The 16,837-nt window shown below is 36.3% G+C and overlaps 1 protein-coding gene across 1 annotated transcript in view; it reads left to right on the top strand.

The window, feature by feature from the left end:
- Positions 1–16,837, top strand: part of GPC5 (glypican 5) — a 790,871-nt gene that overhangs the window by 657,179 nt on the left and 116,855 nt on the right. The window lies entirely within an intron of this gene.

The following is a 16,837-nucleotide window of genomic DNA, read 5'->3' on the forward strand; positions in this document are numbered from 1 at the left end:
TTTTTTTTCTTTTTGAGGTGAGAGGAGAGGAAAAAGGAGAACATTAATTCCAGATGGCTTTAAGCAAATGTTAGAAAGGTGAACATTCATAGGCTTCCAAATATCTGTTGGCTAGTTGACATTTACAAATACTGTATAGGTAAGCTTTCTCCTTCAGCTGTATTAAGGTTCTGGCAGTGAGTAAAGGATGTGTGAAATGAAATATGCCATTCAAATATAGCAAAGAAAGAGAAAATTTGTAACCACTATTGGGGGGAAATCAGGATAACCAAATCTCTATGTTATTTAATATCTTCTACTAAGGTACTGTGGAAAGTTTAGCTATACTCAGCTATTCAAAATACTTGCAACTGTTACTTCCATTTTTTTGAGAGATAAGTTGTCTGTTTAAATGAGGAAGCACTATGTTTTAAATTCCTGAGCATCCTTAATAAGACCAGAAGACAGTATTAACAAGAAGGAGAGTATTTATAAGGATTGCTTAAAGATGCAAACTGGTAAGCTACTAATTGTAATTCTTTAATTCTGGTATGTTTGCACCATCCAGCTGTATGAAAACAAAATGTATATTTCCAAGCTGTATGTTTCAGGAACAGAAGAAATCCAGAATAGCAAATATGAAATTCCCAAATAGTATGCAAAATTATGTCAATCATTGGTTTAATCTAACATGGGAGCTGGCAGTAACAACTCCAGGCAGCATATATAGATGATTGTGAATATTTATCTATACACAGATGTCCCAAGAGAGATGTGAAAACGTGCAAATAACTTTAGGGTTTCTGAATACTGTTTATTAAGTTCTATTCCCTAACTTAAAAAATAAAATCCTAAATATCATACATACTATAATTGACATCTATTTCTATCTCATTTATGGATATATATCAATATCATTAATAAAATGACTTGAAAATTGTTGAAATATTCCTGAACATATTAAAAAAGAAAAGCTTTCAAATTAGTTTAATGAAGTTGACAAAAAAATCATAAACAATAACAAAATATATTTTTTTAAATTTCATTTTCTAATTGGTTATTCCTGGTATAAGAAAATAAAAGCTTATTATATGTTGATATTCTATTGAATAATCTTATTGTCTGCATTTACTTACTAGTTCTAATATTTAAAATTTTCTATGTATACAGTAATACCATTTGCAAATGTGACCAGTGTATTTCTTTTTTCCAATACGTAGGCACTTTTTATTCCTCTTTTTGAACTGGCTGGGGAGTCTTTTCTTGTTTCTGATCTCAGAAGAAAAGTTTTCAATATGTACTTATTAATTATGTTATTTTCTGTAGATTTTTATGGCTCCCCATAATCAGATTTTAAAATTGTGTTATAGCCCTTGTTTAGGCATCTTAAAACTCATATAATTTTCTGCATCCTTTGATATAATAAGAATTTTTCTTTCAAATAGTTCTTGTAATTAATTACATCAGTTGATTTTATGATAGTAGAATGATTTTGCAGTATTGGAATAAACCTAAGTTGTTTTTCATTTTTAATAGTTTTTATAGAGCTGTAATTCACATACCATAAAGTTCACCCTTTAAAAGTATACAAGTCAGTGATTAGTATATTCAAAAAGTTGTGTAATAATCACCAAACAAAATTTCACTCCTCTCCCCAACTCTTGACATTGATTAATTTACTTTCTATCTTTATTTGCTATTTCTGGATATTTCATATAAGTAGAATCATATAAAGCCTTTGGTATTTGGCGTTATTCACGTCATAATGTGCCAGTATTTCACTATTTTTATGACTGATAAAAAGTGAACATACAACTTTTTGTTTATCCATTTGCCAACTAGTGGACATTTGTATTGTTTCCACTTTTTTGGCTATTAAGTATGATGGTACTATCCTTATGCAACTCAGGTCTGACTGCTCTCCACTTGAAAGCCAATATTTGAGAGACAAATGTTGGTAGGTAAGGAAAGAATGCTTTACTCAAGAGTAAGAACCAACTCTTAACTGTTGATGGGGGGAGCAAGAGCTTTTTGAAAGAGGAGTTTCAGGGGTGCAGAGGTAGGTGGGGCTATATGTAGAATAGCACAGTTAGCTCCGACTATCATTTTGAAGTTAGTCATGTGGTCTGATCACCGCCATCTTGATTGTTTTAAGTCAGTTAATCCTCAGTTCCAGGGTCAGTTTGTTCCCCTTTCCTTGAAGCCAAGATAGAGCAGCTTATGCATGGCTACAGTCTAGTCATGTAGTCAAATTTTTCCACCAGTGGGGTTTTCAGTATCTGCAAAATTGGTTTAAAATATATGGCTCAGAATACAATTTATGGCTAAATTATTATTATTATTTTGGTTTCCTTGAATGTTTTTCTTTCTTTTTGCATTTTTCACTACTCTGATTAAACTTACTTGGTTAAGTTTTTTCTACAAAAAAGAAGCAGGCAGAGGGCATGGGCTAGGGAAGATGAGGGTTTCTGTGCTGGGAAGGCCCTATTAGGGTCCTTCTTAGTTATGCTGTAAATATTTGTGGATAGGTTTATGGTAATCATATGGCTTCAGTTCTCTTGGATATATGCTTATGAGATAAAATTGCTAGTGCATTTGATTATTCTGTGTTTAAATTTGGTGAAGAAATGGAACACTGTTTCCCCAAGTGGCTGTACCATTTTCTACTCGCTCCAGTCATCTTTGAGGGATTGTTTCCACATTCTCACTCTTGCTTGTTATTTTCCATCATTTGATCATAGTCATCCTGCTGAGTGTAAAATCATTTCTCATTGTAGTTTTGATTTGCATTTCACAGGTGACCAATAAAGGTGAGCATCCATTCAAGTGCTTCTTGCCCATCTTTGTATCTTTTTTTGTGAAGTAACTGTACACATTTTGCATTTCTAATTGTTGGGTTGTAAGTTATTTACACATTCTCAATGCAAGTCCTCTTTGAGGTGTATGATTTGTAAAAATCACTTCTCATTCTGTAGATTTCTTTTTGTTTTTATGTTTTCGGTTCAGTTCAGTCACTCAGTCATGTCCGACTCTTTGTGACCCCATAGACTGCAGCACGCCAGGCCTCCTTGTCCATAGCCAACTCCTGGAGTTTATTAAAACTCATGTCCATTGAGTCAGTGATGCCATCCAACCATCTCATTCTCTGTCATCCCCTTTTCCTCTTGCCCTCAATCCTTCCCAGCATCAGGGTCTTTTCAAATGAGTCAGCTCTTCCCATCAAGTGACCAAAGTATTGGAGTTTCAGCTTCAGCATCAGTCCTTCCAATGAATATTCAGGACTGATCTCCTTTAGGATGAACTGGTTGGATCTCCTTGCAGTCCAAGGGACTCTCAAGAGTCTTCTCCAACACCACAGTTCAAAGGCATCAGTTCTTCAATGTTCAGCTTTCTTAATGGTCCAACTCTCACATCTGTACATGACTACTGGAAAAAACATAGCTTTAACTAGATGGAGTTTTGTTGGCAAAGTAATGTCTCTGCTTTTAATATGCTGTCTAGGTTGGTCATAGCTTTTCTTCCAAGGAGCAATTGTCTTTTAATTTTGTGGCTGCAGTACCATCTGCAGTTGATTTTGAAGCCCAAGAAAAATAAAGTCTGTCACTGTTTCTACTGTTTCCCCATCTATTTGCTGTGAAGTGATGGGACCAGATGCCAAGATCTTAGTTTTCTGAATGTTAAGCTTTAAACCAACTTTTTCACTCTCCTCTTTCACTTTCATCAAGAGGCTCTTTAGTTCTTCTTCACTTTCTGCCATAAGGGTGGTGTCATCTGCATATCTGAGGTGATTGATATTTCTCCTGGCAATCTTGATTCCAGCTTGTGCTTCTTCCAGCCCAGCATTTCTCATGATGTACTCTGAATATAAGTTAAATAAGCAGGGTGACAATATATAGCCTTGACATACTCCTTCCTATTTGGAACCAATCTGTTGTTCCATGTTCAGTCATATCTATTATATTACTTTTTGGCTCAGTTTAGATACTTCATATCTAAAAATGAGTTCATTTTAATTACCTAATCTGTTGGCATGTAAAGCTTCACAGTATTCTCATAGATTCCTTTTTGTTCTTGTAAAATCAAAAGTTACAGCAACTTTCATTCTTTAGTTTTGTCATTTGAGTCTTCTCCCTCTTATTCTTGATCAGTATAGTTGACCACAATTTTTGTTTTTTTGTTTGCTTGGTATTTCTTGTTTGTTTGTTTGAAATAAATAAATTTGGTTTCTTTGACTTTTTTTTTCTGTTGTTTTCCTGTCCTCTGTTATCTGTCTCCATTAAAAGCATGATTATTTCCTTTTCTTTCCTGGCTTTGAATTTATTTTGAGTTCTTTTTAATTTTTTTAAAATGAAAATTTAGGCTATTTATATCACTTTTCCCCATTCTTTTTATCTTCTTCAAGTGGATAATTTTGATTGCAATATTTTCTGATTATTTCTTCTGTCAGTTGAAATTAATTATTAAGCCCATCTTATGAATTTTTCATGTTTTTTTACCTAGTAAAATATCTGGACCTCCTCAGGGATAGTTCTATTAGCTGCTTATTTTTGTGTGCATAGAACATTGCTTTCTTTTTTTTTTTTTTGCATGTGCCATAACATTTTATTGGAAAATCACCATGTTAGAGTACATGATGTGATAACTCAAAATCAGATTTGCACCTCCCCAGGGTTTTTTGGCTTTATTTTTCCTGTCAGTTTATTGTAGTTGTTTACGTTGCTGCTTATTTACTTAATGACTGTCCTGAATTCTATAAAATCTGTATTCATTGTCATGAGTGGCCACTAATTTCTATTCCGTTGAATTAGTCTCAACTAATTATTTTTTAGAGATTTTCTTAAACGCCCTGAATCAGGAAGACTCTTTTTGCCGAGGGGCTGTGTGTGTGCTGGGACACGCCTTCCGTAACTCCTGCAGGCAGCTTACAGCTTCGCCTTAGGCACCAGTTCTTACTTGTGCCGTGCCTCAGATTCATCCACAAGGGGGAGACTAGGGCCTTCTCAGGTCTTCTTGGGCATAAGTGTGTTTTTGCGATGAGCATGGCCTTTCAGATTCCTGAATATAGCAGAAGCACAATATAGCAGAGTGAGCAAAAGTTCACCATATTTATGAGATTAAGTTGTTTTTCTTCCTTTCTTTCTTTCTTTTTTTTTTTTTCCTATTACAGTAGGATCTTATTTATTGGAATAATCTGGGAAAAGCTATAAAGATTACCTTACAATTATGTTTTTAATATTTTTTTAAAAAAATCTTTATTTTTTAGAGCAGTTTAGGTTTATAGCCTCATTGAGGGGGAGTGCAGAGTTTTCCCATATGTCCCTTGCCCCAACACATGCATTGCTTCCACAATGTCAAAGTTCCCCATCAGAGTAGTACATCTGTTACAGCTGATGAACCTGCATTGAACATCATTATCATCCAGAGTCCATAGTTTCCATTAGGGTTCACTCTTGAATTGTACATTTTATGGGCTTGGAGAAATTTATAATGACATGTGTCATCATTATTAGAACCATATAGTTTCACTGCTCTAAGAATCCTCAGGTCTTACAAAACTTTGATTCATTCACAAGGGTTTGGGATATTGATTTGGCAACTGTTGCTATACTCTCATTGCTTTGATGAGGGAAGCTATACTCACAAGTCTTTATTCCACCATATCTGCTAATGTGACCTCCACTGAGTATAATTTTGGTATACCACTGAAGTCACTTTTCTAATATTCTATCCAGGGTTTTAGCATCTACATTTATGATGCAGATCCACTGTTACTTCCCTTTCATGCAGCATCTTAACAGGTTTTCCATACAGAGGTTATGTTAGCCTCAGGCCAAGTTGAGATTTATTCTCTCCCTTTTTTGGTAATTCTTTGGCAATTTATACAGTATTTGTATAAATTTAGTGTGGCATAATCCTTAAATATTTGGTATAATCCTTGAGAAGACATATGGACCAGGAATTTTGTTAATAGGATTTTTCAGTATGGATTTGATTTTGTTAACAGATATCAGACTATACAAACTTTCTCTTTTTCTTATATTTCTGTTTCATTTGAGTTATTTATGTTCTGTTTCAAAATACATTGTTGTTATTGTTATTTATATTTTCTTAACCGTTCTTTGTATCTGTGGAATCTGTAATTATGTATAATTTGAGTTCTCCTTCATTTCTTACTTTCAATATTTGTGCTAAAAACAGATCTCTGTATGTATTTGTATTATTATTTTTCAGGTACAGTCTCATGTTGAGTTCACCTATTTGAATAAAAATAACTCAGAATATTTTTTAATGTTTTAAAAAAGACTGTTCATTGTTGTTCAGTCACTAAGTCTTGTCTGACTCTTTGCAGCCTCATGGACTGCAGCATGCCAGACTCCTCTGTCTTTCACTATCTCCTGGAGTTTGCTAAAATTCATGTCCATTGCCTTGGTGATGTTATCTAATCACAGACAATTCATAATTGATAAAACTTGGACACAATCAACATGTCTTTCAGTAGGTAAATGGATAAGCAAAGAGTGTTAAAATGAATGTTCAGTTCAGTTTAGTCACTTAGTCGTGTCCGACTGTTTGCAACCCCATGAACCACAGCACACCAGACTTCTCTGTCCATCACCAACTCCCAGAGCTTACTCAAACTCATGTTCATCGAGTTGGTGATGCCATCCAGTCATCTCATCCTTTGCTGCCCCCTTCTCCTCCTGCTTTCAATCTTTCCCAGCATCAGGGTCTTTTCAAATGAGTCAGTTTTTCCCATCAGGTGGCCAAGGTATTGGAGTTTCAGCTTCAGCATCAGTCCTTCCAATAAATATTCAAGACTGATTCCCTTTAGGATTGGCAAGTTGGATCTCCTTGCAGTCCAAGAGACTCTCAAGAGTCTTCTCCAACACCACAGTTCAAAAGCATCAATTCATTGACATTCAGCTTTCTTTATGGTCCAACTCTCACATCTGTACATGACTACTGGAAAAAACATAGCTTTGACTAGATGGAGTTTTGTTGGCAAAGTAATGTCTCTGCTTTTAATATGCTGTCTAGGTTGGTCATAGCTTTTCTTCCAAGGAGCAAGTGTCTTTTAATTTCATGGCTGCAGTCACCATCTGCAGTGATTTTAGAGCCCCCCACAATAAAGTCTGTCACTGTTTCCATTGTGTGAAGTGATGGGACCGGGTGCCATGATCTTAGTTTTCTGAATGTTAAGCTTTAAGCCAACTTTTTCTCTCTCCTCTTTTACCTTCATCAAGAGGCTCTTTAGTTCTTCTTCACTTTCTGCCATAAGGGTGGTGTCGTCTGCATATCTGAGGTTATTGATATTTCTCGCTGCAATCTTGATTCCAGCTTGTGCTTCTTCCAGACTGGCATTTCACCTGATGTATTCTGCATATAAGTTAAATAATTGGGGTGACAATATACAGCCTTGATATATTCCTTTCCCAATTTGGAACCAGTCAGTTGTTCCATGTAAGTTCTAACTGTTGCTTCTTGACCTGCATACAGATTTCTCAGGAGGCAGGTAAAGAGGTCTGGTATTCCCATCTCTTTAAGAATTTTCCACAGCTTGTTGTGATCCACACAGTCAAAGGCTTTGGAGAAGTCAATAAAGCAGGAGTAGATGTTTTTCTGGAACTCTCTTGCTTTTTCTATGATCTAACGGATGTCAGCAATTTGATCTCTGGTTCCTCTGCCTTTTTAAAATCCAGTTTGAAAATCAGGAAGTTCATGGTTTATGTACTGTTGAAGCCTGGCTCAGAGAATTTTGAGCATTACTTTGCTAGCATGTGAGATCAGTGCAATTGTGTAGTATTTTGAACATATTCAGCACTGAAGCTAAATGAGCTATTAGGCCATGAAAAGACATGGTGAATCTTTAAATTCATACAACTAAATGAAAGAAAACAGCCTGAAAAGACTACATATGCTAGGATTCCAACTATATGACATTCTAGAAAAGGCAAACTTATGGAGACAATAAAAAAAATCAGTGGTTTTCAGGGATTAGTAGTTATTAATAGGCAGAGCATAGAGGACTTTTAGGGCAGAGAAAAAAACTCTGTATGATACTATAATGATAGATACATACCATTATACATTTATCTAAACCTTCAGAATATACAACACTAAGACTGAACACTAACGAAAACAATGGAATTGGAATCAATGTAGATTCAATGTTGGGCTTCCCTGGTGGCTCAGTGGTAAAGAATCTGCCAGCCAGCCAGTGCAGAGCTGGGTGTTCAATCCCTGGTTAGGGAATATCCCCTGGAGAAGGAAATGGCAATCCACTCCAGTGTTCTTACCTGGTAAATCCCATGGACTGAGGAGCCTGGTGGGCTACAGCCCATGGTGTTCCAAGAGTCAGACATGACTTAGTGGCTACACAACAAAAGCAAGGTTCAATTGTGTGATAAAAGTTGCACCACTCTGATGGGTATATTGATAATGGAGAAAGCTATGCATGTATGAAATCTCATCTCTGGATCTTACTCTTAATTTTGCTATGAACCTAAAACTGCCCTAAAAAATAATCTTTGGGAAATAAAAAATGCTAGGCATAATCCATTTACTAGAAATCAAGTAAAACATCAACATATAGGAATGCTGTCAGTAGAGCTTTTTTAAAAAATACAGTTAGTGAGGCATTTTCTCCCTGATGGATTCAAGAGAAGAAGAATATAGATGGGGATTCTCTGTAATCACATATACATGTATTTTTTGTCCAGATGTCTGAATGGATTAAATTAAAATAACATTAAAATGTGTGTGTATAAATTTCAGCACCCCAAACTCTCCAGAAGTGGGCATAGAGGAAACTTATCTCAACATAATAAAGACCATATTTGACAAACCTACAGCAAACATTATCCTTAATGGTTAAAAACTGAAACCATTTCCTCTAAGACCAGGAACAAGACAAGGATGCATATTCTTGCCACTTTTATAAACATAGTTTTGGAATTCCTTGCCATAGAAGAGAAGAAAAAGAAATAAAAGGAACACAAATTGGAAAGGAATACTGAAACTGTCACTGTTTGTAGGTGGCATGATACTGTACATAGAAAATCCTAAAGATGCTACCAGAAAATTACTAGAGTTCATAAATAAATTTGGTAAATTTACAGGATACAAAAGTAATATACAGAAATCCATTGCATTTCTATACACTAATAACAAACCTTCAGAAATATAAATTAAAGAAATGATCCCATTTACCATCACATCAAAAAGAATAAAATGCCAAAGAATAAACCTACCTAAGGAGACAAAAAACTGTAAAATTTATAAAAATCTGTAAAAAAAAAAAACTGTAAAAACTGTTGAAAAATTATATGACAAATATAAGACTTATATAAATGAAAGTAATTGAAGATGACATAAACAGATGGAAAGATATACTGTGTTCTTGGATTGGAAGAATTAATATTATTAAAATGACCATACTATATGCATGTACAGATTCAATACCAACGCTATCAAAATACCAATGGCATTTTTCACAGGAATAAAACAGAAAAAATTAAAATTTTTTTTTTTAATTAAAATTTTTATGGAAACACAAAAGATTCCAAATAGCCAAAATAATATTGACAAAAACAGAGCTGGAAGAATCATGCTTCCTGACTTCCACACACACACACACAGAGTGGAATACTACTCAGCTATAAAAAATTATAAAATGTTTCCATTTTCAGCAAAATGGTCAAAGAAGTTTTGGTTTGGAGGGATTTAGATTTGGAGGACACTATTCAGTCACTAAACTGTGTCTGACTCTGTGATTCTGTGGACTGTGTATGCAAGGATTCCTTGTCCTTTGCTATCTCTTGGAGAGAAATTCACATCCATTGAGTTAAGGATGCTATCCACCCATCTTATCCTTTATTGCCCCTTATACTTTTGCCTTCAGTCTTTCCCAGCAACAGGGTCTTTTCCAATGAGTTGGCTCTTCCTATGAGGCCAAAGTATTGGAGCTTCAGCTTCAGCATCAGTCCTTGCAATGAATATTCAGGGTTGATTTCCTTTAGTATCGATTAGTTTGATCTTCTTGCAGTCCAAGGGATTCTCAAAAATCTTCTCTAGTGCCATAATTTGAAAGCATCAACTCTTCAGTGCTCAGCCGTCTTTACTGTCCAACTCTTACATCCATACAAAACTATTGAAAAAAACATATGCTAAGTGAAATAAATCAGACAGAAAGATAAATATTGTATGATATCACATATATGTGTAATCTAAAAGATACAACAAAACTAGTGAGTAGAGCGAAAAAGAAGGAAACTCAGATATAGAGGAGAAGGTGGTGGTGGTGGTAGTTCAGTTGCTAAGTTGTGTGTGACTCTTGCGACCCCATGGACTGGAGCCCGCCAGACTCTTCTGTCCATGGGATCCTCCAGGCAGGAATACTGGAGTGGGTTGCCATTTCCTTCTCCAAGAGGAGAAAGTAGTCATTCCCAACTGGGAGAGGGAAGAAGAAAGGGGCAATACAGGAGTAGAAGATTAAGAAGTATAGACTGTTAGTTGTAAGCTACAAGGCTATATTGTACACCACAGGGAATATAGTCAGTATTTTATATAACTACAAATGGAGTACAACTTTTTTTTTTCATTTATTTTTATTAGTTGGAGGCTAATTACTTTTCAATATTGTAGTGGTTTTTGTCATACATTGACATGAATCAGCCATGGATTTACATGTATTCCCCATCCCGATCCCCCCTCCCACCTCCCTCTCTACCCGATCCCTTTAGGTCTTCCCAGTGCACCAGGCCCGAGCACTTGTCTCATGCATCCAACCTGGGCTGGTGATCTATTTCACCCTAGATAATATGCTGTGGTACATATACACAATGGAATATTACTCAGCCATTAAAAAGAATTCATTTGGAGTACAACTTTTAAAAATTGTGAATCACTATATTGTACACCTGGAATTTATATAATATTGTACAGCAAATGTACTTTAATTTAAAAAGGGTATGTTTGTGCCTATGTGTATGTGTATACTGATGAGCTTTTCTTATCTCACTGACTTGAAATCCCAAAATATGTCATGTAAAAAATTTACTGATTTGTCTATTCTTATACTTGTGCAGCACTAAATTATTGTCATTACAAAGCTATCTCATCTTTCTGCAAAAATTTTGGACTGTTTTCAGTATTGATTCTTCCAGATGAAATTTAACATTTTAATCAAAAGCTGAAAAATGCCCCATTAAATTTGTACATTTCTTTGGTGAGGATCGGCAAATGATAAATATTCATTTATTTAGTCTCTTAAACCTCTAATGAAAATAAAATATTTTTCTTCTTATATAATGTATATATTTATTTTTAAAATTAATATTAGATTTGTTTTTTGCTAATTTTGGTGTTCATGTTACACATAAAGAGACAAAAGTAATCAAACATTAAAAAAAAATTCTATTCAAAAGCATAGTAGAATTCAAGGCAAAATTCTGCTTTATTTTCGATTTTGTCTATCCTTGTGTTCTAGTCTTATTTGAGCCTACTCTCTTTTCATGCCTGCCTTCCTCAAAGCGACTTTCCTCTCTATGGCATGTTGCTCCACTCTCTTTAAAAGTCATGACTCTATATCTTCCTGTGTATAAAAATGTGATTTTTTTGATTCATGTCAATGTATGGCAAAAACCACTACAATATTGTAAAGTAATTAGCCTCCAACTAATAAATGAAAAAAAAAAATGATTTTTTTCCTGATTTTCTTCTGTTTCGTGTGTTAAATCCTTGTTATAAATTTGTGATTTTTGAATGGTATTATGATGTTATGTGATTGTGAGACAATAGCTTGCTCATTCATAACTAAAGAGACATCTAGATTTAAGCCATACCACTTCCAATAGGAAGACAGATGACCCACAGCCCCTCTGAGTTTCTACCTCGGCTCAATGAGCTTTTTCATTCTCAACTGTATTCCTGAAGGGAAATTTTATATAGAGATCCTTAGTCCACTCTCCAGGCTGCCCAGATGGTGCTAGTGGTAAAAGACCCACCTGCCAATACAGGAGATGCAGGAGACTTGGGTTCAATCCCTGGGTCAGGAAGATCCCCTGGAGTAGGAAGTAGCAACCCATTCCAGTATTCTTGCCTGAGAAATCCCATGCGCAGAGGAGTCTGGTGGTCTACAGTCCATGGAGCTGCAAAGAGTTGGACATGATTGAGTGACTAAGTACACAATCCAATCCAGTTTTCACAGCAATAATCAAGCATAGCTTTACTGAACGAATGTGGGTGCATCTGTGTTTTCATGTACTCTATGTTCTAAGATAGAGTTGATGTTAGACTCTCCTTCTTATTTGTACCTATTCACTCTACCTGGCTTAGATATGATTCCCATGCTGCAGGGTGATGATTTTCCTCAGTGAAACTTCCTTGATTCTAGTGTTAAAGGCAGATGTGAAAGTTACAGATGTGTCAATATTTTTTTTTTTTTTTTATCTTGATGCCTCTCCATACTGTTTTGGTCCAGATAATTTGCAGTGATCTATTGTAAACCCATTTGCAACGAAGTCAGGAGAACTCTCTTCATTATACTGTTTATGAGAATATATCATAACTACTTGTCTAACTTATGACTCCTCTGTATTGGGCCCTGAGCATATTGAAGTAAGGATATCTTATTTGTGTTTTTATCTTTAGGTTTTTGTTCTAGTTCTATACAAAAGTTGCTCAATGAATCTTAAGTGCTCAGGTATTTAATGTTTTTTTTTCTTTTTTTATCAACTGAGTTTTAATCTCAAAAGAATATTAAAAACACATTTTCTTTATTTTCTACTAGCTTTATTTAAATATACTAGTATATTGTATACTACAAGGTCTACTACTGTGCTATATATTGCTATGTTTTGCTTAGTAAACACTGAAAAAATCAGAGAAGCTTCTGGAGAATTAATGCAGGCATTTGACCTTTATTTAGGACATTGTCATTATAGCTAGCCAAGTTGTACTGTATTATAGAACAAGGTATTTCTGAAAAATTCTTGTGACATGTTCCAATCCCTGCATTGATACTGGAAAGAAGTCACTGTGCTGCGGTGTGGAGGTGGTCAGAATTTCCTCCAGACTCTCTAGAGACTCTAACATAAAAAAAAGAATGCTGCTCTGCAGACAGATTTAAAATTACAAAAAAAAAAAAAAAAAAAGAATTAACCTCCACTCCCAAAGAGATCGTAAAACTCAACACCGTTTTATATAAGACTACAAAGATCGCCAATTGCCAGAAATGCTTTCCAACCCCAGCTTTCCACAGTTGCTCCGTTTCTTTGTTTCCTCGTCTCGTCCAGCCTAATTCAATTCACCACATATTGTGTGAACAGCTGGTGATTGTTCAGCTCAAGGCGAGAACATCACAAGTGGAGACCTTGAGGAGAGAAATTGTGTGAACAGTGGAAGCAAAGGCCAGATTGATGTAGACAGAGGAAACAGCAAGAGTGGAAGGCTCCGGGGGTTGAACTCTGAAGACATGAGAGCAAGAACGCAGAGGGTGAAGGAAAAGACAGGTGGCAGGGAGGCACCGTAGGCTTGGCTGGGGGTAGATACCGGGGGAAAGGCAAGACTGGAGAAATCATATCTATTTAGAGGCGTAGGAGAGATTGGAGATATTTGAAGAGTATGAAAATTGACAGGCATGACGGGGAACGTGTATTCCAAGGACAAGCTGTAGCTTGTACTCGGAAAATAAAAGTAAAACACGGAAGACATGAAAGTGGGGAAAATATGAATATGCTCACATTGATTAGCTCTCATAATAGGCCGGTAAGGAAAATCAAAATAAACCAAGATAAAGCACAGATGCTCACAGTTTTCAAAGCTGCTGAGACTTGAGGCAGAGTGTAATTCCCGGGGAAGGCGCTTGGTGCGTGCTGCCTCTTTAACATCTACGATAAAGAATGTGCCTGTTTTGCGGGAGACTGGGTTTGAGCCCCGGGTTGGGGCAATACCCTGGAGGAGGGCATGGCAACCCACTCCAGTATTCTTGCCAAAAGAACACCATGGACAGAGGAGCCCGGCGGGCTACAATCCACGCGTTGCAAAGAGTCAGACATGACTGAGCGACTAAAGTACACACAGTGCAAAACTAACACTGAATGCTGTTTTCATTTTTTGCCTTTTTCCTAAAAGCAAAATTCCTCTTCTGATTTCTTTTGGTTAGTGAAAGCAGGTATAATGTAGGTCTTCTGTAAAAGTAAGGTGGCATAAAGCAAACTTTTAAAAAGCGGAGATACCTCTATTTTCATTCCTTTATATTTTATATACATTCCTTTATATGCTGTATCTTCCTAACCAAACAGAAAGCTGCCTCTCACCTTTGAGAGTGCCCGTTTTTAATCCCCAGGAAGATTATCCTCTAGATTCAATTTACCACAGTTTTTATTATTCCATTTTTTTTAATGTTCCATTCTTTAATCCATATTAATTTAGTTTCATTGGATTCAGAATAACTCTATGTGAAGGTATACCATCATCAAGCACTTCTTAATTTGGCCTCAGAGTCACTCTTCAATATTCATCAAAGACTTGGTCATCAGGTTCACAATCTGTAGATACACAAATACCTGTTACAAACCACTGGATCTTCAAAGCTATGGTTTCTCAATCCCCACTCACAACCTGTTGCTCTCTTTCAAAGTCTTTATTTTTAGCATGTTAGTAGCTGACATTTCTTAAGTGAAGTATATAGTTGAGTTGCAATATTACATTCGTTTCTGATGTGTGATTCAATACTTACATATATTATGAAATGATCACCACTATAAGTCTAGTTACCATCTGCTACCAAACAAAATTATTATAGTATTTTGATTATATTCCATGTGCTGCACATTACATTCCTGCGACTTATTTATTTGTTAACTGAAAGTTTGTACCTCTTACTTTCTTTCACCTCTTTCACTCCCCCTTCACCATCTCTGTACCTGAGTCTTATGTTTGTTCACTGCCATTTTTAATATAAGTTCAATAGTTTGGAATGTGGCTTGCAATATTTGTCATAATGCATACATCTACTATCATTTGGTGACTTAAGTTGCTCACAGAGATGATTCATCCTAGCATTTATCGTGTCATTTATCATGCTTCATTCAACATCAGTTCAGTTCAGTTCAGTCGCTCAGTCCTGTCCGACTCTTTGCGACCCCATGAATCGCAACCATGTCAGGCCTCCCTGTCCATCACTCCCAGAGTTTACTCAAACTCATGTCCATCTAGTCGGTGATGCCATCCACCATCTCATCCTCTGTTGTCCCCTTCTCTTCCTGCCCCCAGTCCCTCCCAGCATAAGGGCCTTTTCCAATGAGTCAACTCTTCGCATGAAGTGACCAAAGTATTGGAGTTTCAGCTTCAGCATCAGTCCTTCCAATGAACACCAAGGACTGATCTCCTTTAGGATGGACTGGTTGGATCTCCTTGCAGTCCAAGGGACTCTCAGGAGTCTTCTCCAACACCACAGTTCAAAAGCACCAATTCTTCAGTGCTCAGCTTTCTCCACAGTCCAACTCTCACATCCATACATGACCACTGGAAAAACCATAGCCTTGACTAGATGGACCTTCAACAACATCACCTCCTCCTAATTTTTATTCTATATCCACAACTGTAGTATCTTGACTCTTATAAGCCCTCTCTGGGAACGTACCCTTACTAATACTTTGACAGAAGTCAAAGAATAGAATGTTGCCACTGGAGACCTTTATGAAGTGAGAAGTCCTTCCATAAGGAAAAGCTGGCTTCCTACAGCATGAGTAGCTTATATGGATGAACTCAGACTAGCTAATTGGTTCCGTTAAGCAACTAAGTGACTACCCTTACTGTTTCCCACCTTAGTTCTTTTCAAGCATAGGCACCTCTGTGTATAACATTTAACTCTCTTGCCTTTAACCTCTTTGTAATAGCAATTGTTTTTACATTCCCACAAATAACCCCAAATATAGAAGCATTCCAACATTCCTTGCCTGCCTTCCTTCCTACCTCATCAGAAAGCTCCTCTTATCTATTCTTCAAAGATATCAATCAAAATCTTTAAATGGTCTATAAAATTTTCCCATTCTACTCTATACCTAAAAGATCTTGTCATAAGCTTCTTTCCCTAACATAGTAACTGGAAATTCTCCAACACTTGACACCATCAACTCTACATGAAAATTTTCCAACACTTGACACTGTCAACTCTACATTACCTTTAGATCATTGTGTCATGTCTTTTTTACAATGAATTACCTTGAAGAGGTGGTTAATCTTTGCTGGATCCATTTCATATTATACTCATCTACTTCAATCCTTCCACTTCGACGAATCCTCTATCATTGTGTTTACTAGGCCACCAATAACCACTAGGTTTTTTAATCCATTTGGTATTTTCCATTTTAAATTAAGCTCTTTTGCCTGCAGAATTTGATAGTATGAATCAAAACTCAAACAAACAACCTTTTCTAACCCTTAGCTTTTCCCTAACTTTCTTCCTACTTCTCTGTGTTACTGGGCAAAGGCTGGCTGCCCAATACATAGAACCTGATACTGCAGCACTAGCTTTTGTGAAAGGAGACTTTATAGTGAGATCAACTGGCAAGGAGACAGGACAGGAGGCAAGGTTTTCAAATATGTCCTTCTAACCCAGGGTTTGGGGTGAATTTCAAACTTGGAAACCTATTAGCTAGTGTTAGGTCCGTCCATATAAGCTACTCATGCTGTTGGAAGCCAGATTTTCCTAATGGAAGAACTTCTCACTTCATAAAGGTCTCCAGAGTTCTATTCTTTGACTTCTGTAGACTGAAGATTCTTAGTTCAGGGGTCCGTGAGACCTGAGTTCCCATCCTGCACATGCAGCAATGCTGTCTCTGTGAAATAGCTC

The sequence above is a fragment of the Dama dama genome, chromosome 30, assembly GCF_033118175.1.
Source record: "Dama dama isolate Ldn47 chromosome 30, ASM3311817v1, whole genome shotgun sequence".
In the NCBI taxonomy this organism is placed as follows: domain Eukaryota; kingdom Metazoa; phylum Chordata; class Mammalia; order Artiodactyla; family Cervidae; genus Dama; species Dama dama.